We start from the raw sequence: 23,765 nt of genomic DNA, 5'->3' as shown, positions 1-23,765 counted from the left end.
GTTTTGATTTAAAGCTGTCTGCAGACCACCTGTGTGGAGATGCTCAGCAAATTATTGAGTACATAAAGAAAAATGAGATACATTTTCTTCCTTCAGGTGCTCAGAGAAGTATCAGAGACATAATCACAATTCAGCGGAGCAATGACGCTGGGGAGAGAAGAGGAGGAAGGGTGAGGACGCGCAGAGCGAGCCTCACATGGCACGTGATCCTTTATCATCCTTCTCCAACGCTCCCACACAGTGTCGAGGAGGAAGTGGAGCCATTGATCAGGCCCGGGGGAGCTATTCTGGTCTTGACACTTAAGCAGTGGGGTGTCGGGAACTGAATCTATTCTGGATAATAGTTCTTCCCTGATTGTTCTCCCAATTAGGTGATGTCTCAGCTCCCTGTCATACCGGATTTCCTTAGTTTTTGAATAGAGTCTCCCTATAATAACATGCTCTCTTTAATTACCTTAAAAGGCTGTTCGTCCAGCTCCTGGCTGATGTCGATGCGATTGTGGTAGTCAGTGTACGATGAAAGTGGGTGGGAGGGAGGGCCCCAGATGACCACGGAGACGCAGATGACCACGGAGACGCAGATGACCACGGAGACACAGATGACCACGGAGACACAGATGACCACGGAGACACAGATGGAAATGGTCCTTGAAGGATGCTGGGGTAGGCAAGCATTGTCACAAGAGATCAGACCTCCAGGGAGAAGAGAGGTCTTGGAGGATAAACAACTCTGAAATGAGGGCAGGGATTGCTTGCGTGTTTACGCCTGCCATCCTTTCTAACCGTGTTCTCCTCTATCCTTAATCAAAGGAGGCAGGTTTTGAGGACAGAAGATTTTGAAATGAGGAGAGGACTTGGAATGGTTAAAATGGGCCCCCTGGAACCCTCCTACACTGTTGGTGGGAATGCAAGCTGGTGCAGCCACTCTGGAAAACAGCATGGAGGTTCCTCAAAATGTTGAAAATAGAACTGCCCTATGACCCAGCAATTGCACTATTGGGTATTTACCCTAAAGATACAAATGTAGTGATCCAAAGGGACACATGCACCCGAATGTTTATAGCAGCAATGTCCACAATAGCCAAACTATGGAAAGAACCTAGATGTCCATCAACAGATGAATGGATCAAGAAGATGTGGTATATATACACAATGGAATACTATGCAGCCATCAAAAGAAATGAAATCTTGCCATTTGCAACAACATGGATGGAACTAGAGCGTATCATGCTTAGCGAAATAAGTCAAGCAGAGAAAGACAACTATCATATGATCTCCCTGATATGAGGAAGTGGTGATGCAACATGGAGGCTTAAGTGGGTAGAAGAATAAATGAAACAAGATGGGATTGGGAGGGAGACAAACCATAAGTGACTCTTAATCTCACAAAACAAACTGAGGGTTGCCGGGGGGAGGGGGTTTGGGAGAAGGGGGTGGGATTATGGACATTGGGGAGGGTATGTGATTTGGTGTGTGCTGTGAAGTGTGTAAACCTGGTGATTCACAGACCTGTACCCCTGGGGATAAAAATATATGTTTATAAAAAATAAAAATTAAAAAAAAAAATGGGCCCCCTGGTGGACATGGACCATTTCTGCGCATCAGGTGCACGAAGCCCTACTCCTGCCTCCCTGTTGGTTCCTTGCCTCTGGGAAGATCACAGTTCTTCCCCATTCCTGCAGGTCTGATCAGTATTTATCTTTATGCATCACCCTGGAATCCTGGGGATGTCATTTGATGAAAGGGAATAACACGTCCACTAACACACAGGGTTCCCATTTCCATCACACAGCAACCCTGTGGGTAAATTGTTATTTGTCCGATTTTATGGATTAAGAAATTGGTGGCTCAAAATGACAAGACCTCTGAGATCAAACAGCTAGTAGTGGCAGAATCAAAACTCATTCCCGGATTTCTTGATTCCTGGCCCAAAGCCTGTTTCTACCACACCATAGTGCTTTGGGGTCTGCTCACTGACAAAGCCCTCCATCCCCTCTGCTCCCTCATGTGTCTTTCCTGGACCTCAGGGGCTCACTACCTGAGGAGGTAGGTCAAACGTCTGATACATGGTGTGGTGCTTGAGAAACACAGGGACCCTTCCCTGTGACCCTTCTGCACAAAAATCGACCTGAAATGAAGATGAACCCGGCACGTGGGTAGGTCTCATTAACACTGAATGACGATGGGGAGACAAATGCTTACCCTAATTGTGCCCCTAGAGTCAGGTGGAAAGGTGAAAAAAAAGAATGCTTGTAGGGACGTCAGCAGACCTGGATCCAGGCTCGTTTCTTCCTCACTCTAACTGTATTTGTAAGCCAGGGAAACTCCCCGGGGCTCAGTGTCCTTGTCTGTCAATTAGGAAAGCTGCCCTGCCCGTCTGTACAGGCGTGTGAAAGAGCTGGGTAATGTGTCAGGCTCAGGGCAGCTCTAAAGCAGTGCCGTAATTATCCTGGAGGCCTGGGAACCTGAAGCCTGATATATAATTGCTTCTCTCCACATGGGAAATAGGATGAGACACTTGCTCACTTCTTTTCCCCACAAGGGAATAACAGTTATCTAGGGGGCATTTGGTCTGGTTTTTAATCATGCACAGGTGTTGTAAGAATCTGGCAGAATAAGAGCCTCTTTGGGTGCCCCTGCCCAATCTCTGCGTGTAGAGACAAAGATAAGATTATTTACGCCCCCTTCCATTATTCACAGCCTCTTGGAATGTAGCATTAAATAATTCAGAGCCCATACAAGCTTGAGGATTGATGGTGAGGCTGATAGTTCTTACAAACACAGCATGCAGCAGCTGTAGAAAAGTCTAGATTCCGGCTCAAATGCACGTGGGAACAATTGCTGGACACCCAACACTCATCAGGACCTTGGAGAAGGGCCTGCCTTCTGGTCTAAAAATGACTCTCCATCGCAGGGGTGGGGAGCCTTGTCTCTGGGTAGGAGAATGTCCGCCTTCTGGCCACCTTCTACTCTAAACCTCCTCGGAGGCCATTTTACCTGGCATAGCCCAGACTCACAGTAGGTGTTTGATGACTTTAAACAAAGTGAATGACCTTCATTTCTTAGTTTTTTGCTGTCTATACTATAACACATATGGAACCGAGCTGTTGGGAGTTGGAAGACCTAATTTGTCCACTTATTAGACTTATTGGCCAGGAAGGAGAGGAAAGAACCTGCAAACCGAATGCAGAGAAAAATCAGAGAGCTAGTGGGATACAACGAAGGGAGAGATTTTCCAGGAGGGGGGGCAGTGTGGCATTTGAGAAGGAAGGATCCCATGGAGTGGGCACTGGGTGTGATAGTGAGGGAGTTGTCTACAGTCATCTCTGCTCATAAATTCAGCCTTCTTTCTCAGGCAGCACACCAATGCTGGCACAGCAGCAGCCCATTTGAGCCCACCCAGAATACTTAACAGTCTGGTCTCTGACTCCCTGCATTTGGCCCTTCCTGGGTCCTCAAGTCCCTGGCCCATACTCTGGCTCTTCTCCTGACCCTCCTCTCAGCTTGGCAAACTGTCCAGAGACTCCTCTGGCTCACAGAGCATAGTTCTCCTTCCTGCCTGACTCCAAATCTGCTCTTGATTTCAGAGCTGCCTTTAAGTCTGGACAAGAGGCCTTACCTCTCTGCTGGCCTCCCGGCCCCATGGAAATTTCCATAGCTGGATGGCTCCTTGTTTCAGGGTTCATTGGACCTCACTCGTGACCTCCAGAAGGGAAATTAAGGTGAATCCTTTGTGAAAATGCTGTATTTTAAATAATTAGGAGTATAATAGTCAGCATTTTGAGTTACAAGTGCAAGAATCCTGGTGATGGAACAGGGTCCCAAAATAAGCCAGGAATTTAGCCAGGTCTCTCTCCTTCCTGGAGGGCAGGGCCACAGCTCTGCTGGATATGTCCCTGGGAGGAGTGGTCAAGGCAGGCTGTGGCTTCCCGAGAGCCAAAGGAATGTGAGCATGATGGCCAGGGCAAAGGATGGAGACAGAAAGGAACAGCCTGGAGGTACAAGCCCAGAAGAATTCAGCTGTGAGGCAAGGAGCAGGTTGTATTTAGAAAAAATAGTACTGAGCTGCAGGAGGGGAACTCGAAAGTAGGTGATGCTGGGGGGGCCTCTTGGAGAGTGCCGGCCTCCAGGCTGGGCTGTGAGGACAAAGCGGAGGAGGCAGAACTGGTTTGGACAGGTGGGGCCTGAGAGTGTGGGCTGAGGGGCTGGTCCTCCACAGGGGAAGGGAAGCCACTTCTGAGATGGGGAAGGAGCGCTGCAGATGGGTGCAGGAGAATGTTGGGGAGCCTGAGAAGGAGACTGAGGGGCCTGCTGTGGACGAGTGGATGGCCGTGCCCACAGATGCTGGCAGAATCTCGAAGGTGAGCACAATTCCTGGGAAAAGCCTGGCTGTGTGCGGTGACTATGGAGCTGGGGGGTCAGGCTTCCAGATGGGCATTTGGGGTGGTTGATGCTGTTTACCAGGTTCTCTTCTTGATGGTTCAGATCCTTGACCCTGGCCATGTCTTTGACTCTTCACAATGCTGTGCTAGGGAGAATGTACTGCTCTTCCCCATTTTGCAGATGAGGAAATGGAACTCAGCGAGTTTCATGAACATCACCAAGGCCACACAGCTGAAAGTGACTGAGAAGGGTCTTCCGGTCTTTCTGTTCTGCCCACAGTAAGGGAGGCAGGCGTCCCTTTGTCATCAGCCCATCCTCACCATGATTTATCACAGACTCCACTGAAGAACATGGTCCTGCTCTGAACAATAATAATCATGACTGTTGGATGAGTGTTAATCACTCCTCCCAGATGGCTTCCCACTGCTTGTGATTGACTTGTTTCATCAGATTCTGGTCATTACAACACTTATCACCAGGGGACAATCAGAGCAAGGACTGCTATCCTGTTGGAAGGTGAGAATAAAGTTGACCAGAGTGGCCAGGGGACCACCGAGGAAGTTGGTCCCTGGGTTGTGGCTGGAACCGACTTCTTCTGTTTGTGCCTCACCCTCTTTCCTGCATATTCTCGGGGTTACTGTCCTTGCCAAGAGGAGTAACTCAGCGGCTGTGTGAGTCCTGGTACCTCTCTGTGCTCAGGCCTTGTCGTGTGGTTCCAGTTTGCACTCACAGACCCAGAGGACAGGATCGACTATGGATTGAACACCTTCGATGTGCCAGATCTGGACAGACATGATCTCATTAAATTCACAAAAAATGTAAATTCCAACAGGGCTGGGAGGTAGGTCCAGCTAACATACCCATTTTACAGATGAGAAAAATTATGTCTGATAATTGGTGGCACTTGGCCTTGTCTAAATCAAAAGCCTTTCCTCTTTCTGTGGCCTCTGGATCCTGACCACACTGATTCAAAATGCTCTCAGGCAATGGATTAAAGATCTGCTTTTAACAACCTGGACAAGAATTAGAAATATCACCCTCCTGGCTCTAAGAATTATTCTTCCTTGGACTGAATGCTTATCAAATTGATGACAGTGGTTGATTTCATTGCTTTGCTTTCGTGCTGGATTGTAGATTCTGTGAGGCAGGGGACTAGCTTCACTTTGCTGACCATGAATTCAATGTGTCTGGGATATTGTAGGTGCTCAATAACTATGTGTTGAATGGATAAATCCCATTTTATGGCTGCGGGACCTCGATTCCCAAGATGTTTATAAAATGTGAAATTGGGATTCAAATTCCCTCTCCACTTCGGAGTTGGCCCACTTCCCACTCGAAGGGATTTGGAGGCGGGGTGTTGTTGGGGTTTGTAAATGGGGAGGAGGAAGCAAAGGTGGGAGTGAACAATCGAATTAAATTGTCCTGCAGAGACCTTTGTGTGAGCATGTATTGGAGGGCAGGTCTCATAAGTTGAGGAGGGGAACTTCTACCCGAGCTGCTGTGCTGGTTTTACCATCCTCAGGACGGTGTGGAGGGAGGCGGAGAAGGTGCTAGTTGGAAGTTTCACAGGGACTGGTGTGAACCGGTGCCCATTCATTCTCCAGGGAGACTTCAGACTGCGTGGGGGTGGCTGCAGACTGTTCACCAGGGCCCCGTGCTGGAGTGGAGAGAGCCGGGGTATCGGACAGCGCCGTCTCCAGCCCCAAGTTCGGACACAGCCTGTGTTCTCTGTGCCTCTTGGGATGACGTATTGACTCTTTGAGCCTGTGTCCTGAGCTCAGGCCTCAATTACTCCTGGTTTCCAGCTATCTCAGCCCTTTCCAGGAGGGCACAGCAGAAACATTTACGGAGAGTATGCCATTGCGACCCTTCGCCTCATAGCTTTGGACCGCAGGTTCCCCACTGTCTCCCGGGGATCTGATTCCTGTTCTATCATGATCCCACTAATGTACTTTGCTCAGCTCTGCTTCATGTAGGTGGCAGAGGCATTCTGAAGAGTGTTTGACTCTTGGAGTCTGACTACCAGGACAGGAATCCTGGTTCTGTTCTGTGACCTGGGGGAGGTTATGAAAGGCCTGCAGCTTTGGACTCCTGGTCTACAAAATAGGGATAGGAAAGATTGTTTCTGTAAGTCCCTAGGATGAAGATGAAATGAAATTATGAATGCAAAAAATACTTATTCAAGTGTCTGGCACATGCAAGTGCTTCAGTACTGGCTTCATGGGCTTTGGGCTATTTCAGGGATCAAATGAGATAGTAAGACAAAAGCGCTTTGCACAAAATCACAGGTGCTGCACTCCACCCTGTGCTCCCCCGGACCACATAATCCATTACACAGGATCTCCTGAAGGAACCAGGATTTTCACACCAGTGACCAAGTATTATTTGTGTTTTCTGCTCATAATGATAATCCACTGTCTTGTCCTTGTAGCAAACTCCTACTCATCCTTCAATGTCCGTTGGTATCACCTTCTTCATGCAGCCTTCCTGGACTTTCCCAGGTACTGTTGGTTGTTCCAACTTCTGCTTCCACAGTGCTTGGGGTAGATATCCAGACTTGTGCAGATTGTATTATCCTGTGCTGAATATAGTTTTGTGTTGCCTTCTCCACCCATAGGCTCTGAGCTCTTTGAGGCCTCACTAGTCAGTCCTACTCACCTCTGGGCCCAGCTCAGGGACTGGTACATGGACACTCAGAAGCTCACATTGCTTTGAATTGAAGGTCTGCTGATTCACAGGAGATAAGATGTCATTTATGAAATTTGAAAAGGTTATCTAATCCTTTGCAGGCCCCCACACAGAAATATAACTGTGCTATGAATAGAGATTTCAATTACTTACTTTCTTTGGTTTAAAAAAAAAAACCTTTTAATAATGGAAGAAAACCCACCAATGAGTTATGTGGATGTCTGTAATTTTTTCCTCCAAGGATTTGTTTTCTGCCTCATTAATAGAAACTCCCACACATTGCAAGAACCTTTCCTCCCCTTTGCCGGGAAGGACAGTTAAGAAATGGCTTGTACTTTATTTTTCTCATGGGCTTGGGATGGATAATTGCTTAAAGCTGAATTTTGGACCACTGATAATCCACTTAGGGTCTTGGGCATAATTTTTTTCTGTGCAACCAAATGTCTTTTATCCTCCATGGTTCTGACTTCGGAAGCTGGTTCCCTTGCCAACGGCACACCTTCCCGTGTGAGGCCGTGGCACAGTCACTTGGAGGAATGCTCTGCTCAGCAGGTACGGGAAGGAACACCTGAGAAACTAGACAGGAGATTGTGGGCATTATTGGAACAATGATGGAGACTTTCAGAAGACGCAGATACATGAGTTTCTGAAACAATGAAATCTCCCCAAACCTGAGACACGAGTCCAGTTCCTCTTTTCCCTCCCTGCCCACCTCATAAGCAGAAGACCAGGAAGTGAATCATCTCTTTTGTGCTCTGTGCTTTAGCCAAATGGCCCTGCCGGGGTGAAGGGTGGGGGTCTGAGGTTTGTTGCTGGCTATGGTGAATTCATACTTCTTTCCCAGGCCACTTCAGAGAATCAAAGGAGAAACATCCAGGTATTATGGAAGAGCTGGAACTGGGTGACAGGACATTGGATCCTGGTCCTGGTGGTAACGGGGCCACTCCATTAACCTCACAGATCCTCAGTGTCTCCTCTGGGGAGGGGAGGGAGATGGGGTAGAATCAAAGGTCATGGGCCATCAGCCCAAGGCCAAATCCAGACCTCAGCAATGTCTTTCTGGTTTCTCTCTCTTTTTTTAAAAAAATATTTTATTTATTTGACGAGAGAGGTCATAAGCAGGCAGAGAGGCAGACAGAGAGGGCGGGGGGCGGGGGAAGCAGGCTCCCGGCTTAGCAAAGAGCCCGATGCAGGGCTCGATCTCAGGACCCTGAGATCATGACCTGAGCCAAAGGTAGAGGTTTAGCCCACTGAGCCACCCAGGCGCCCCCTGTCTTTTTGGTTTCTATAAGTGTCCAGAACGATTTGAGTTAATTGCCAGCATTTAAAACTCAGAACAGTTATCATGAAAAATAAAATTTTTATCTTCTGTTGATGATGGGAGAAATCTAGAATTCCAGAGCCCCCATTTCTGCACAACGTTGGAGCTCGACAATTCTTTCTGTGGGGATCCTTCCTTCACAACGATCCCCACCATGCCGTGTTGTCTGACACAGGGCTTATTTTACTCACTGATCAAATTTCCCTGGCCCCTTTAGACCTTTAAGTTTATGACCCCTGGACTTGGGGATCTTGAATTTCACATTCAATTTTGTCAGTATCTGGTGATGGGGCCATTCTCTTTTGTCCTTATTTGAGTATAAGGCCCCATTTTATGGATACAGAAATTGAGATTCAGCAAGGTCAGTGACTGTGTCTGTGGCCATGAGGGTTTTAAGTGGTACAGCTGGGAATGGGATCGTGGGCCTCCTGACTCCCGGAGAGACTGTCCTTAAAGCTATGTTTTCCACTTCCTGCGCAGGAGCTCGTTGGTCCTGAGTGTGCCTAGGCTGATGCCGTGAGATGATCTGCATGAACTATAATCAAGTGACCTTTGAAAACCACCTGCAAGAAGCCCGGGTTATCACTAAGCAAAGCAGTCTGGGGAAGAAGCAGCTGATTCAGACTGATTTTGAATCTAAGAAAAGCCCCAACCACATTGGATATTTAGAGAAAATACTAATCCCTTACATAGTGAGCCCTTGGCAGGTCCCGTAGCACATTCACTACTGATTTGAAAAGTATAAAGAAACAATCAGGGAGTAATAGTGTTCAACAGTTCCAAGTCCTGATTTGGTAAAATGTGTGTGAATTTTGACTCTGCAACTTTCTGGCTTTGTAGCTTTGCCCTCTTGGTCCGTAACAAAGGGATGTTAATAGCAACACCTGATGTGGCGTTCAATGTGCAGTGACGTGGGACACGTGGGTGTCCCCTGATTTGCACAGTGTGTGATCTATATTGAGACCTGACCATATGCCCAGCCCTTGCTCAGCATTTTCCAGACATCTATTCAGTAGGCTCCCTTACTCCAGTTCACATTTGTAGATTTGAGTCTCAGCGCCAATAGGACACATACACGGCTTAGAAACATTGAAATTCTGTAAAATCTCAAACCATATGCTATTTCTCGCTACATTCCAGTGGTTCCTCCTCACTTTTGTCTCTGTGCACTTCCCTCATTGAATTCTGACTCAAGCCAGAGTTGAGCCTCAGTTTCCCTTTTGCAGAATGAAAGGATTGGCCCAGAGGAGCTGGCAGTCAGTCCTTACCAACCTTGAGATTTGATGATTATACAAATGAATGAAGGGGAAAAGATAGCATTAAGAAAATAAAAATACAAGCTGTAACTCCATTTTATTCCATTGCTTAAACATGATCAGATAATTAAATAACTTAGCTCGAGTATAAAGAAAATAGTTTCTCCCCCTTACACTGGATTTTCACTTTCTCTCTCTGTCCCCTTTGGAAGTTCACTTGTGTAGGACAAACACTAGGGACTGATCAGAAATCCCCCTCCTCTCCCAAGGCCCCAGTTTTGATTCAGAAAATAGTTCTGACAAACCATTATTGATGAAGATAAGCCCAGGGTTACGGGAACAAAAGCCCAGCTCCTTGTGTTAGCACTCAGCCGGCAGGAGACAAAGGGACAGTGAGTATAAAGGGGAATTTGAACACATCCTCCGATTTTAAAATTAGTCACAAGATCTGTTCTTTTTCCTTTTTTTTTCTGGGGAGATGATTACAGGGGCAGCAACAAAGGGTCCTCAGTGACTCCTTTCTCTTCCTTTTCTTTGTTTGGTGGTGACAAAGCTAGGCTAGATGATGCCAGTTTTGGTGGTAACATCCCAGGCACTGTAGTCAGGGGCTGATAGAATGTTCTTCTCTTCGCTCTATCAGACCCCATCCACAGGTTGACCTTGGCCAGTCAAGGTCAGTAAGCTCTGTCACAGCTGGCTTGATCTGGGGCCTGCTGGAGCTCTAGACACCCACCACGCACATGAGCACTGAGTTCTCTTTGATCTTCTCGGCTGACTTGGTCCTTAGGGGAGTTTGAGGATGGAGCAGTCTTGGAGCTTGTGCCTCCAGGCGGTACTCTGGAGACAGGCCAGTGTCTCATCTGCTGGAATGTGGATGATGTACATGTCTTTTTTTGTTGTTGTTTGTTTTGTTTTGGGTAGAATAGATGCTTTTCAGCACTGTCTTCTTGGCCTTTGCTTTGGCTTCAATTTTGGGAGGAACAAGGGCTTCCTCCTTTGCTTTTTTAGCATTATCTTTGTGGAAATGTCTTCTTCCTTTTAAAAATAACCTTTCCATGATTAAAAAAATAAGTAAAATACTATTTATGGTAGAAATTTTGGAAAGCATAGAAGTTATTTTAAAAATTGTAAGTATATCCTCAGATATAAGCAGTTTTTTGTTTACTATGTGATGTATAGTTCATTTTCCCTCTAATGAATATGTACCTTCATGCTGAATATAGACTTGTGTCCAGAGGTTTCACTTTCTGTGTGAGCATTCCTCCCATGTCACTGTATATTCTTAAATGACTTTCCCGGTTGCACCTTCCATGCATGGATCTGCTGCTGTGAACTCAATCTTTTGTCCCCCATTTAGCTTGTTTGCAGTCTTCTGCCATAATGGACGGCACCATCCTGACTCTCCTTGTGTGCTTAATTTTGGCTGGCTCGCATCTCTGACTGTTTCAGCTGGCAAGCATTTCTCAAGACTTGAAGTGTGGGACCGAGTGCCCCATTTGCTCAAACCAAAATCCTGACCACCTCCTAGACTCTGTCCTCTCCCTGATGCTCTGCCCTTGGGAGACGTTCCCACCTACTAAGTGTTGGAAGGTGTGTGTGATGTGGTTCCTTCCAAAGCATCCAGATGCTTCCTCATAGTGGCCCCATATCCAGTTTGTGACTCTGTCTTTCTCAGCCCCATGCTGTTTCACACCTTCCCACCCTAGCCTTGTGCTTCTAGGACTCTGGGTATTTAGAGGTCACCTTCATGGTTTTTCCATTTTTCCATACCACCTGTACCATTATTTAATCTTTATTTTTCAGATTAACTATTACTTAAAAAGTGGTTTTAAACCTCGCTACACTAGGTGTGAAAACATGGATTTGAGGTACTGAGCACATGTGCATTTGTGTGTATATATTTTTTTCTAATTCACATGAAAATAAATTCACAACTATTGAAAGAAAAAAAAATATTCTCCAGACATCACCTAAAATTACCTTCCACAGTGATACAAATGCTCTATTTTGGGAAACAGTACATCAGCTTTATTTATTTATTTGACAGAGGGGGAGAAGAGCACAAGCAGGGGGAGCAGCAGAGGGAGAGGGAGAGGCAGACTCCTGGCTGAGCAGAGAGCCCAGTGTGGGGCTTGATCCCAGGACCCTGGGATCATGACCCGAGCCAAAGGCAGAAGCTTAACCGACTGAACCACCCATGCAACAAATCCCTGCCCTGCAATGACCTTCTTTTAAAAAAAAAAAATGTTTAGTTATTTATTTGAGAGAGAGAGAGAGAGAGAGCACAAGTGGCAGGGGGGAGGTGCAGAGTAAGAGAGAGAATCTCAAGCCGACTCCAGCTGAGTGGGGAGCCGGACATGGGGCTTGATCTCACAACCCTGAGATCATGACCTGAGCTGAAATCAAGAGTTGGGTGCTTAGCTGACTGAGCCACCAGGTGCCTCTTATTCTTTCTTTTCTGATAGACTCCTATTCACTTCTTGAGTCCTAGGGAGACTGAATTATATGAAACAGCAAAAATTATATCTTGTAAAGTTAAAAAAAAGGAATTAAAAATCACAAGCATGAGAGAATATGTGAGTTGAGAAAGCAGTGAAGGGAGAAAAAATGTTCCCAAGTCCTTAGACTCTGAAGTGCTAATGTGCCAAGTCAGCGTGCTGGAATTTCTAGGAATGGCCCTAAAAGAGTAGAAATGGAAGATATAACTTCCAAACCTGTAGGTGGAAATATATGGAATGAGAACGAACAGCAGTTCAAAAATATACATTAATGTAATAAAGGAGGGCAAAAGCAACATATAAATGAGGGAAAAAGGCACAGAATACAGCAACTGAGATAAACCTAAGGATATCAGCAAACGTAGCTTGAGAAATTGTTCCTGATAAAAGACACAGATTATCATTCTGGCTTTAAGGACATCTATCTACATGGTATTCATAAGGTCCTCAAATATAAAGACATGGAAAGGATGGGAAAAAAAAGTCAAATGTCACATTCTTGGAAAATATTAGATGAGCAACAGAAGCTGGTGCATCTGTCTTAATGTTAGGTCAAAATTAATATAAGGCACAGTGTGTTACACTTTATAACTTTCAAATTATTTGTGAATATTCTTTGATATATGAAAAGCAGCTAAATCCAAATGTCTAAAAATATAATAAGTGGTCACATTGTAGTGATCTGGAATGTATATCTGTGAGATCGATGAATTTAAAAACAGCCTGGCATACAATTCCAGTGACTTCAAAAAGTCTCATTTTCTGATATGTCGTTTGCAAATATCTTCTCCCATTCTGTCAGTTGTCTTTTGATTTTGTTAACTGTTTCCTTTGCTGTGCAAAAGGTTTTGATCTTGATGAAATCCCAGTAGTTCATTTTTTCCCTTGCTTCCCTTGCCTTTTGCGTTGTTCCTAGGAAGATGTTGCTGCGGCAGAGGTCGAAGAGGTTGCTGCCCGTGTTCTCCTCAAGGATTTTGATGGATTCCTTTCGTACATTGAGGTCCTTCATCCATTTTGAGTCTATTTTTGTGTGTGGTGTAAGGGAATGGTCCAATTTCATTTTTCTGCATGTGGCTGTCCAATTTTCCCAGCACCATTTATTGAAGAGGCTGTCTTTTTTCCATTGGACATTCTTTCCTGCTTTGTCGAAGATTAGTTGACCATAGATTTGAGGGTCTATTTCTGGGCTCTCTATTCTGTTCCATTGATCTATGTGTCTGTTTTTGTGCCAGTACCATGCTGTCTTGATGATGACAGCTTTGTAATAGAGCTTGAAGTCCGGAATTGTGATGCCACCAACGTTGGCTTTCTTTTTCAATATCCCTTTGGCTATTCGAGGTCTTTTCTGGTTCCATATAAATTTTAGAATTATTTGTTCCATTTCTTTGAAAAAGATGGATGGTACTTTGATAGGAATTGCATTAAATGTGTAGATTGCTTTAGGTAGCATAGACATTTTCACAATATTTATTCTTCCAATCCAGGAGCATGGAACATTTTTCCATTTCTTTGTGTCTTCCTCAATTTCTTTCATGAGTACTTTATAGTTTTCTGAGTATAGATTCTGTGTCTCTTTGGTTAGGTTTATTCCTAGGTATCTTATGGTTTTGGATGCAATTGTAAATGGGATTGACTCCTTAATATCTCTTTCTTCTGTCTTGCTGTTGGTGTAGAGAAATGCAACTGATTTCTGTGCATTGATTTTATATCCTGACACTTTACTGAATTCCTGTATAAGTTCTAGCAGTTTTGGAGTGGAGTCTTTTGGGTTTTCCACATATAGTATCATATCATCTGCGAAGAGTGATAATTTGACTTCTTCTTTGCCGATTTGGATGCCTTTAATTTCCTTTTGTTGTCTGATTGCTGAGGCTAGGACCTCTAGTACGATGTTGAATAGCAGTGGTGATAATGGACATCCCTGCCGTGTTCCTGACCTTAGCGGAAAAGCTTTCAGTTTTTCTCCATTGAGAATGATATTTGCGGTGGGTTTTTCATAGATGGCTTTGATGATATTGAGGTATGTGCCCTCTATCCCTACACTTTGAAGAGTTTTGATCAGGAAGGGATGTTGTACTTTGTCAAATGCTTTTTCAGCATCTATTGAGAGTATCATATGGTTCTTGTTCTTTCTTTTATTGATGTGTTGTATCACATTGACTGATTTGCGGATGTTGAACCAACCTTGCAGCCCTGGAATAAATCCCACTTGGTCGTGGTGAATAATCTTTTTAATGTACTGTTGAATCCTATTGGCTAGTATTTTGTTGAGTATTTTCACATCTGTGTTCATCAAGGATATCGGTCTATAGCTCTCTTTTTTGGTGGGATCCTTGTCTGGTTTTGGGATCAAGGTGATGCTGGCCTCATAAAATGAGTTTGGAAGTTTTCCTTCCATTTCTATTTTTTGGAACAGTTTCAGGAGAATAGGAATTAGTTCTTCTTTAAATGTTTGGTAGAATTCCCCCGGGAAGCCGTCTGGCCCTGGGCTTTTGTTTGTTTGGAGATTTTTAATGACTGTTTCAATCTCCTTACTGGTTATGGGTCTGTTCAGGCTTTCTATTTCTTCCTGGTTCAGTTGTGGTAGTTTATATGTTTCTAGGAATGCATCCATTTCTTCCAGATTGTCAAATTTATTGGACTAGTGTCCAGAATCTATAAAGAACTTAGCAAACTCAACACCCAAAGAACAAACAATCCATTCAAGAAATGGGCAGAGGACATGAACAGACATTTCTGCAAAGAAGACATCCAGATGGCCAACAGACACATGAAAAAGTGCTCCATATCACTCGGCATCAGGGAAATACAAATCAAAACCACAATGCGATATCACCTCACACCAGTCAGAATGGCTAAAATCAACAAGTCAGGAAATGACAGATGCTGGCGAGGATGCGGAGAAAGGGGAACCCTCCTACACTGTTGGTGGGAATGCAAACTGGTGCAGCCACTCTGGAAAACAGCATGGAGGTTCCTCAAAATGTTGAAAATAGAACTGCCCTATGACCCAGCAATTGCACTATTGGGTATTTACCCTAAAGATACAAATGTAGTGATCCAAAGGGACACATGCACCCGAATGTTTATAGCAGCAATGTCCACAATAGCCAAACTATGGAAAGAACCTAGATGTCCATCAACAGATGAATGGATCAAGAAGATGTGGTATATATACACAATGGAGTACTATGCAGCCATCAAAAGAAATGAAATCTTGCCATTTGCAACAACATGGATGGAACTAGAGCATATCATGCTTAGCGAAATAAGTCAAGCAGAGAAAGACAACTATCATATGATCTCCCTGATATGAGGAAGTGGTGATGCAACATGGAGGCTTAAGTGGGTACGAGAAGAATAAATGAAAGAAGATGGGATTGGGAGGGAGACAAACCATAAGTGACTCTTAATCTCACAAAACAAACTGAGGGTTGCCGGGGGGAGGGGGTTTGGGAGAAGGGGGTGGGATTATGGACATTGGGGACGGTATGTGATTTGGTGAGTGCTGTGAAGTGTGTAAACCTGGTGATTCACAGACCTGTACCCCTGGGGATAAAAATATATGTTTATAAAAAATAAAAAAATTAAAAAAAAAATAATAATAATAATAAAAATAAAAAAGAGGAAAAATTAAAAAAAAAAAGTCTCATTTTCTCAAGCAGTCTAGCCGTAAGATATGATGATGCACTTGGGGATGCTGTGATGAATCGGCTTTGGAGGACAGAGACACTGATGTAGCGACGCGCGGAAAGAGTCTGTATAACACTATTACACTAACTATGAGAGATGATTAAATGGATGTTTGTTTTAGATATGATTTGAAATACGTACACATAATTGAACGCATAAATCTTCCAGAACGAGTAGATGTTTACCTCTGCATATACCACCAGAAGTTTATGTGTCCATACTGGCTTCCCCATTCTTCAAATATGGTCTCTGGGAAATAACATACAGCCAATCAGGTTGTCTTACATTTGGGCACGTTTCATTTTGTCTTAACTCACATGACTGCTAAGAGAAAGATCTTGATTCCAAAGACTGGGTGCTTGGCACCACCACTCCATCTTCTAGCACATGTTGGGAGTTAGAAGGGCAGAAATGAGACACCATGAGGCTCAGTGATGACAACACTTACAAGGCAAGATGTGGCCGTGGGTTTGCGTTCAGAGCCGCAGCCTTCCCGAGAACTTCAGACAGTGATGAGGCCTGAAGTCCTGGAGAAGAAGACCTGGGTTCTAGCTCTGAGTCTGCCCACCTCTCATGGGCTGTATTACTTCGTTCATCATTTAATTTCTTGGGCTTTCATTTCCTCACATGCAAAACAAAGGGTTATTTTAACCATCAGAGTCTGTTATCTCTATAAAAGAGGAACCCTATAACTTGGATTTTCCCAACTGTATCTAGGTAAATGTTTAAAACTGTCTTTTTGGGGGGCACCTGGGTGGCTCAGTGGGTTAAAGCCTCTGCCTTTGGATCAGGTCATGATCCCAGGGTCCTGAGATCGAGCCCTGCATCGGGCTCTCTGTTAGTGGGGAGCCTGCTTCCCTTCCTCTCTCTCTGCCTACCTACCTGTGATCTCTCTCTATCAAATAAATAAATAAAATATTGAAAAAAACCCAACCCCCCCAAAACGGTCTTTTTGGAAGCAAGCAAACAAGTTTAAAAATAAAAAACAAAAAAAAACCCAAAAAACCAAGGGGCACCTGGGTATCTCGGTTAAGGGTCTGTCTCTTGGTTTCAGCTCAGGTCATGATTTCAGGGTCCTGGGATTGAGCCCCACATCGGGCTCCATGCTTAGCACAGAGTTTGCCTCAGATTCTTTCTCTGCCCTTCCCAGCTCACACACTCTCTCTTTCAAATCAATAAATAAAATCTAAAAAAAAAAAAAAAAAAAAAAAGCAAAATAAACAAAAAACCAAGAAAAAAAACCCCCACCCAACAAAAACCAAAAAACAACCAAACCAAACCAAAAAGCTAGCTCATAGAGTATTTAGCATTTGACAATTTCTGTGGTGTAAATATGTCCAACATGGCCAATTTCAGGGTACCAACAAGAAGTAACTGACTACAGGATTGGCATTGAATGGGCTCATCCAGGTGTCGCGAGCTGCTTGGAGCCAGCTGCCTCACAGCCCATGCAGCTGTCAGGGACCAAAATGGCTGCCAGCTGCTCTCACCTCAAATAGCATAATAAGAAGGATAGCAAAGTTTGAACCTCTAAGTCAGACAAAACGGTTTGAATTCTGGCTCTGCTTCTCACTAATTGTATAATCCTGGTGAAGTCATTTTGCTCTCTAAGCTCTAGTTATGCCGAGAAAATGGAAATTAGTACCTGCAACACAAAGTTCATCCATTCACTCACTCATTCATTTAACAAATGTTAATTAATCAAGACAATGATTATGGTTAAGAAGTTAGCTAAATGCCAGGTGCCTTAACTTCTGTCCACTAAATGATTTTCCGTATATTTGATCCTTGACTGTTTTTGCTTCTTCTTCTGCAACCTTCCTGTGTGGTATCGTTCACTCCACTGCATGATCTGGACTTGCTCAGACTCCCTAATCACAGTCTCCCAAGGACCCTTTTCCTCTGATCTCCAGAAGCTTATATCCATCACCTGCTGCCCACCTCCTCCGAGATGTGCCATAGGCTTTCCAGCTCATCATGCCTGCAAATGGACTCTTTAGCTTTTTCTATCCGTTACATCACCTCCTCCTTTGGTTCTTGTTTCTTCCCTCAGAGGATACAGCCACCAGTACCCCCAAGAGCTAGATTACTCTTCCCCCAAGCCTTCCATGGCTAAGTGCCTCCTTTCAGATGAAGAGGAGCCACTCCGATGCTTGCTCAGGTGGGCATAGTAGACAAAGCCCAACGACAATTTCAAGTTTATCTCCTATGCTGCTTGTCACAATCAATATTTGCTGAATTAAATGAGTAAACTAATGGTGAGAATTTCATGCACTATAATGGGATTTAAGGGAAGCTATTTTGGGGTGTGGAGAGAGTTATTGATCTCTCTGAAATCACATCACTCAGACAACTATACATTTTATCATTCCTAAACTGAGAGCTGGGGCTTAATAGACAATGAGGTTGGCTCAAAATTGATTGATTGACAGATTGATTGATTCTTTCATCCCATACACATTTTGAATAACTGCTAAGGTGCCAGACACTTTTTCTGGGTTCTGGGTATACGAAGATGAACAAAATATAAGCTCAAGGGTCTCATTCTCTACTAGGGGGAAAACTTGAAAAATGTAAAATTCAATGTGTGCTTTGATGAAGGGCTGTACAGAATGCTTTGTGTATATAGGGGACAGTGTGACAGGCTCTACCTCTGAGAATCAGGGAAAGCTTCACAGAGGTGATACTTGTTTGGGGCCTTTTATAAGGAGGAAGAGTTTGGCAGTGGAGAAAGGAGTGGGGTGGAGGAATAAAAGTACATCTTGGGCAGGAAAAGCATGTGTAGAATTGGGTGGTGGGCAATGTTGTGGCATTTGGGTACCAATGATAGTTTCTCTGCAGCTAACACATGTGACATACATGAAGGTGTTGTGTCAGGAATGAGGCCAGGGTGGTCCGTGGGGACCAAGGACTGTGTATGTCCAGTCTGGGGGCTGTTAGTACCAGTGTGCATCAGAATCATCTGGACATCGTCTACTGGGGTGGATCCTGGGCCCTACTCAGACTTGAAGAATCACTTCAACGGGCAAGGTCAGTAACCCATCCATGTCGCACACAAAGTGGTAGAAGCAGATCTCTCCCAGCCCCCTGGGTGAGTATTAAGAGCACTGCAGTCTAGCACTATTGGTCCCACTCCCTATTGGACTCCACAGACTGACACAAGTACTGATTTTCTTGGAAAGGCAGTGACTTTCCTTGTCTGCCTTGAGGTAAGGGCTGCAGCTGAGCCAAGAAATTGGCATCCTACCCAGCCTCACCAGTTCCTTAGGAAATGACAAATCCCTTTCATTTGCTCCCCATTATTTCATCGTAAATGAGAAAGTAATAAGGCGAGCTAGTGACTGGACTAATTAAATCGGCCATTTCTGTCCCATCGATCCAGGGCCGGAAGGGAGAGAGTCTTCTCATTGGGAATAAATGGAATGAATTTCTGTCACAATGTGGGGGCTGAGGTTTGGAGCAGCAGTCCAGGATCTGGGATGTGAGCTGTGCTGGTGAGGGTCTCTGTGCTTGCAGATGGAGGGAGACACTCTACCTCTCCCAGGGACACCCCCTGGGAGGCTGCTGTTGGAGCTGGAGGCAAAAACGCACTGTTTCTTTCTCTGGACAGGATGCAGCATGTGAAGGAAAGGCTGTACAGGGAGAATGCCAGTCTTTGTTCCGCGGAGTCAACGGTGGGGCGTGAACAGTCAGTGCCAGAGGTGGCCAAGATAAATACGTGAATAAATAAATGAAAAACTTAAAAGTCCATCTGGTGTGATTTTATGAACTGACCAACTGGTGCTGTCAGCATGGAGTTTAGAGGTTATCTTCTCCATCCTTTTCTGTGGAAGGTCACTTTTATAGGGCAGGTGAGTGAGCCCAGGTCCTCCCCAGCTGTGATCCCAAGTTTACCTCCCTGGCTTCCTGTCCTGAAACACTTGGATTTCCTCACAGGCACCAGAGTGATCCCACCTTTTTGCCGTAATCCATGTGACACCCCTACCCCTTGTCCAGAATTTCTCAAAGTGCTATTTGGCCACCACTTTCCTTGGGAAAATGTGGGAATTTTGATAGAAGTTTGGAAGCCAGACCCCAGCACATTCCACAGTCCTGCGGAATCTCTCTCTGGCGGACTGGAGCCTAGAATCAGGATTTTAGCAAATACGATGGGTGATTCTTAGCACCAGTGGGGTTTTAGAACCACTAACTGCCTTGTTCTCTCTTTGTGGAAACACCCATTCGTCTCTTTTCACAGCTCTAGTGTGCTGAAATATGAACAGGGTTCCTGTTGTTTTAGGTTTAGACATAGCCCAAAGCACTTTTACTTGATTCAAGATTGTTGTAAACTTTTGCAGAAAGAAGGCAATGAATTGCAGTGTCCATCTCAAAAGCCATAAAAATCTCAACCACTAGCAGACTTTGTAGTGGTTTGAGAATAGCCATCTAGAGAGGAAGAAAAAGGAACTTATTTTGAACTGAGCAAGCTTGAGTTTGGTTGTGCCTGAAATGAATAACAGTGAGTAGAATTTATAAATGATCATTATCCCTTACCATAGCCATATTTTATGACTTTTCAAAGTAAGCTAAAACATTTTATGAGTGTTTGTAAAATGGTTTCTTTTCCTTATGAGTTTCCCATCACCAGCGTTGAAAGCAGAAATCTCAAATTCATAGCCTCCCTTGCAGCTAGGATGCAGACCATCTGTACTGTCAACAAGTTGAGCTGATTGCTAATACTCACACAGATAGGACGTGAAAGTGAGTAATAGGATGAACTTGACTCCTGCAGTGACCCGTTTTGCTGCAGAAGGTGGCAGAAGCTCCCAGGTTTGAGAGGATCTTAGGAGCAGGTCAATTTCCCAGTACAGAGATCCCTTGCACTGGAGGCCATCAGTTTCCAGTGATGCATAAATTATGGTACATATAATGAACTCGTGGGGTGGTATCCTTACCAGGGCAGATAAAGATGTTGCCCCTGGAAGATGAAGCTCATATCTGAGTCACCAGCTATCCCTGCAAATCTCTGAGCTAACCACCTCTCACTCTTTTTAACATCACCATTGATATAATAACCCAAATCAGGAAATTCACACTAATACAGTCCTATCACTCAGGTCTACCGACCTTAATCCCATTTTACCAGCTGAACCACTAAACATTACTTCATGCAAAAGATGAAAACATTATTTTCTGATCCAGGATCCAATCTAGGAATACACATTTTATTTAATGTATCCTTAATCTCTTTTCTGGAACTATTCCTCAGTATTTCTTTTTCTGTCATGACCTTGACCTTTGCTTAGAGAACAGACAGGCATTTTATTTTTTAAAAAGTGTCTCAATTTGGGTTTATGTGATGTTTCCTTATGATTAGAATCATGTCACATACATTCTTGCGTTTTCCGTGTTTTTGAAAAACAATGGAAGTGTTGTTGTTTCCTCTTCAGTATATCATATCAGGAGTCACATGATCTTGATTTGTCCTTTACTCATGTTATTTCTTTGGTTGCTTGGTTAAGGTGCTGGCTTCCAGGTTTCTCTACTATAAAGTTACTATTTTTCCCTTTGTAATTATTATGCTCCCCAAATCCTTAAAATAATTTCTTTTTTTTTGAAATTTATTTTTTATTTATTTTCAGCATAACAGTATTCATTATTTTTGTACCACACCCAGGGCTCCATTCTTTCCTGTTTTATGTTAGAACCAGCTTCTGTTTCTTCCAAAGAACCCTCTATCACTGCTCTTCATACTTCCTCACACAATGAATCCTCCAAAAGACCATGGAGGTTTATGCAGGAAGTGCCGTGATTGTGTCTAGGTTTAAGACAACATCTCCTTGGCCGCACTAGAGAAGAGATGGGAAGAGGCGAGAATCAGAAAGGGAGCCCACTGGGTGGATTCTGCTGTGGTTCAGGTATGAGATGGAGGAGGGCCATGGAAGGAAAGGATAGCTTAGGAGGTAATGAAAATGCCACAATCATCAATGACCCATTTTCTGCCAGGCTCTTGTATACATTGTTTCTGTTCTTCATAACAGTCCTGAACACTGTGTTTAACACTGCCACTCCTCATAAAGAAATGGAGGCTGCTGGATTTGTCTACAAACACAGACTAAGGAGGGCAGACCCATTTTCCTAAATCAGGGACACCTGGCACTAACATGCATACACATTCCCATGAGCTTCACAACTAACATGGATGCTTATTTGATGGCCTCACTTGTGCCTCTGAAAACCCCAACATGGCAGTGAAAAACAGATGGAGCTTTTCCAGGCATGCAGGTCCTGAGCCAGCTCACAGAAGGGCAAGAGGCACACTGCAACCTAAATGTGTCCTGCTGAGGGAGAGGAGTTCACTCAAAGGACAGGTCTGCGTGTTACTGATAGAGGATGTGAAGGAGGATCTTTGCTCTTCATCTGTCCTGGTGGAGGGCAGTTTTAAAATTTGTGTTTTACATTTACATTTGTGGCCAATGTGAAGTTGTGTGGTCTCTGCAAATCCAGATGTGCCCTGTGAGCTCAATGGAACCTGGAGGTCTTGCAGCCTTAAGAGTGGTGCAGGCTTAAAATAAAAGAAAGAAAAGAGAAATATCAGCCAGAGCTCCCACATTTTATCATCCACATTGGAGACAGGTGTGGGGAGGTGCTGGGAGAGACACGTTCACTCTTCTCTGCCCCATCTTGTGTGGGATTCTTTGCCTACTGGGCTGTTGGCGGGACTTGAGAGAAGCCAGACACCTAGGGTTCAGGATTTCAAGAACTCAGCATTGGGGGACTCTCAGAACTCATTTAGTCCAGGCCCTTCTGGACTATCATGGCAATCTGTGCCATGGGGCTAGGGATGGACATTCTGTGCGGTTCCTGCTAGTTGAAATTCTATAATTTTATCAATCCACTCCAAGTCTTTCCCTTCATTTTCCACTGTGTTGCTTCTTTTTCCAATGCTAATTAATATTTCAGGAAACCTTGGTGTTTGAAGCTTAACCTTGTGATTTTGACTATTTGGCAGAGTCTCTGAAGATCTATGTCGTATGTTAATTTGAAACTTTGTTGAAGCAAAGTTTGAATTTCAAGGGCTGCAAGACCAGCTTGCCAGAGTGAGCACTTAGCTGGTGCGCAAGCCGCAGGCAGCCCCCTCCCCACTCGCCTCAGCCATGTGGCATTTCCTCCTTATCATGTAATAATTAGAAATAGCTGCTGCCGGCTCTCAAGTGTGTATTCTGGGCCAGACACAGTGTTATGAGCTCCACTTGCATTATTAACTCATTTATTCCTCACAAAAACTTTGTGTTATGGTGTCTCATTTTGCAGAGAAAGGGAAGACCAGTGGTGTTAGCTATGGTTCTTATGGGGTCATGGCAGGAAGTAGCATAGCTAGGATTCGAACCCAGGTCTGCTGCCCTCCAAAACCTTGTTTCTCACTGCTGAAGAGACCTCAGTGTTTTTTCTTTCCAGGCTTAGGAAGTTTCCTGGGTAAGGAAACTGCTATAACGATGTCACAGAATTCCTTGATTCAACAAATATTGATGGAGCTCCTACTGTGTGCTCCTACTGTTCTATGAAGGGTGTTTTTGCAGCAGTGAACCCTGTTCTTGCCGAGCTTCCACAGGTGTAGGCAGGCAATAAACTACACAGCAACGGATGTTCTGACAGGTGCCAGGGACAAAAAAGCAGAGCAAGAACAGGCAGGGCAGGGCAAGGCTGGTTGGGGAAAGTAGATCAGTTTAAGTTAGGAGTGGGGAGAAGCAGCCCCTTGGAGAAGGCAACATGTGTGTAAAGCCTCAGAGGTGAGCAAGTGTGTCACTTACCGGGTAGAATGTGCCAGAAAGAGGAATGATCCTACAATGGCCTGGACAGAGTGCCATGGACAGCCAGGAGGCCAGCACAGCTTGGGTGGGAGCCCGAGGGATGGCTGTCAGGAGAGGAGGCCAGGCAGGCCATGGG

General features: G+C 44.5%; 1 long non-coding RNA gene across 1 annotated transcript in view; it reads left to right on the top strand.

Moving 5' to 3' along the window:
- Window positions 1-4,157: 4,157 nt before the first annotated feature.
- Window positions 4,158-23,765, top strand: part of LOC131826376 (uncharacterized) — a 95,717-nt gene continuing 76,109 nt past the window's right edge. Inside the window, exon 1 of the long non-coding RNA XR_009351556.1 lies at window positions 4,158-4,361. This is a non-coding gene — a long non-coding RNA (uncharacterized LOC131826376). The remainder of the gene's footprint in view (window positions 4,362-23,765) is intronic.

The sequence above is a fragment of the Mustela lutreola genome, chromosome 3 (genome assembly GCF_030435805.1).
Source record: "Mustela lutreola isolate mMusLut2 chromosome 3, mMusLut2.pri, whole genome shotgun sequence".
Classification (NCBI taxonomy): domain Eukaryota; kingdom Metazoa; phylum Chordata; class Mammalia; order Carnivora; family Mustelidae; genus Mustela; species Mustela lutreola.
This window is presented reverse-complemented; position numbering and strand designations above follow the sequence as displayed.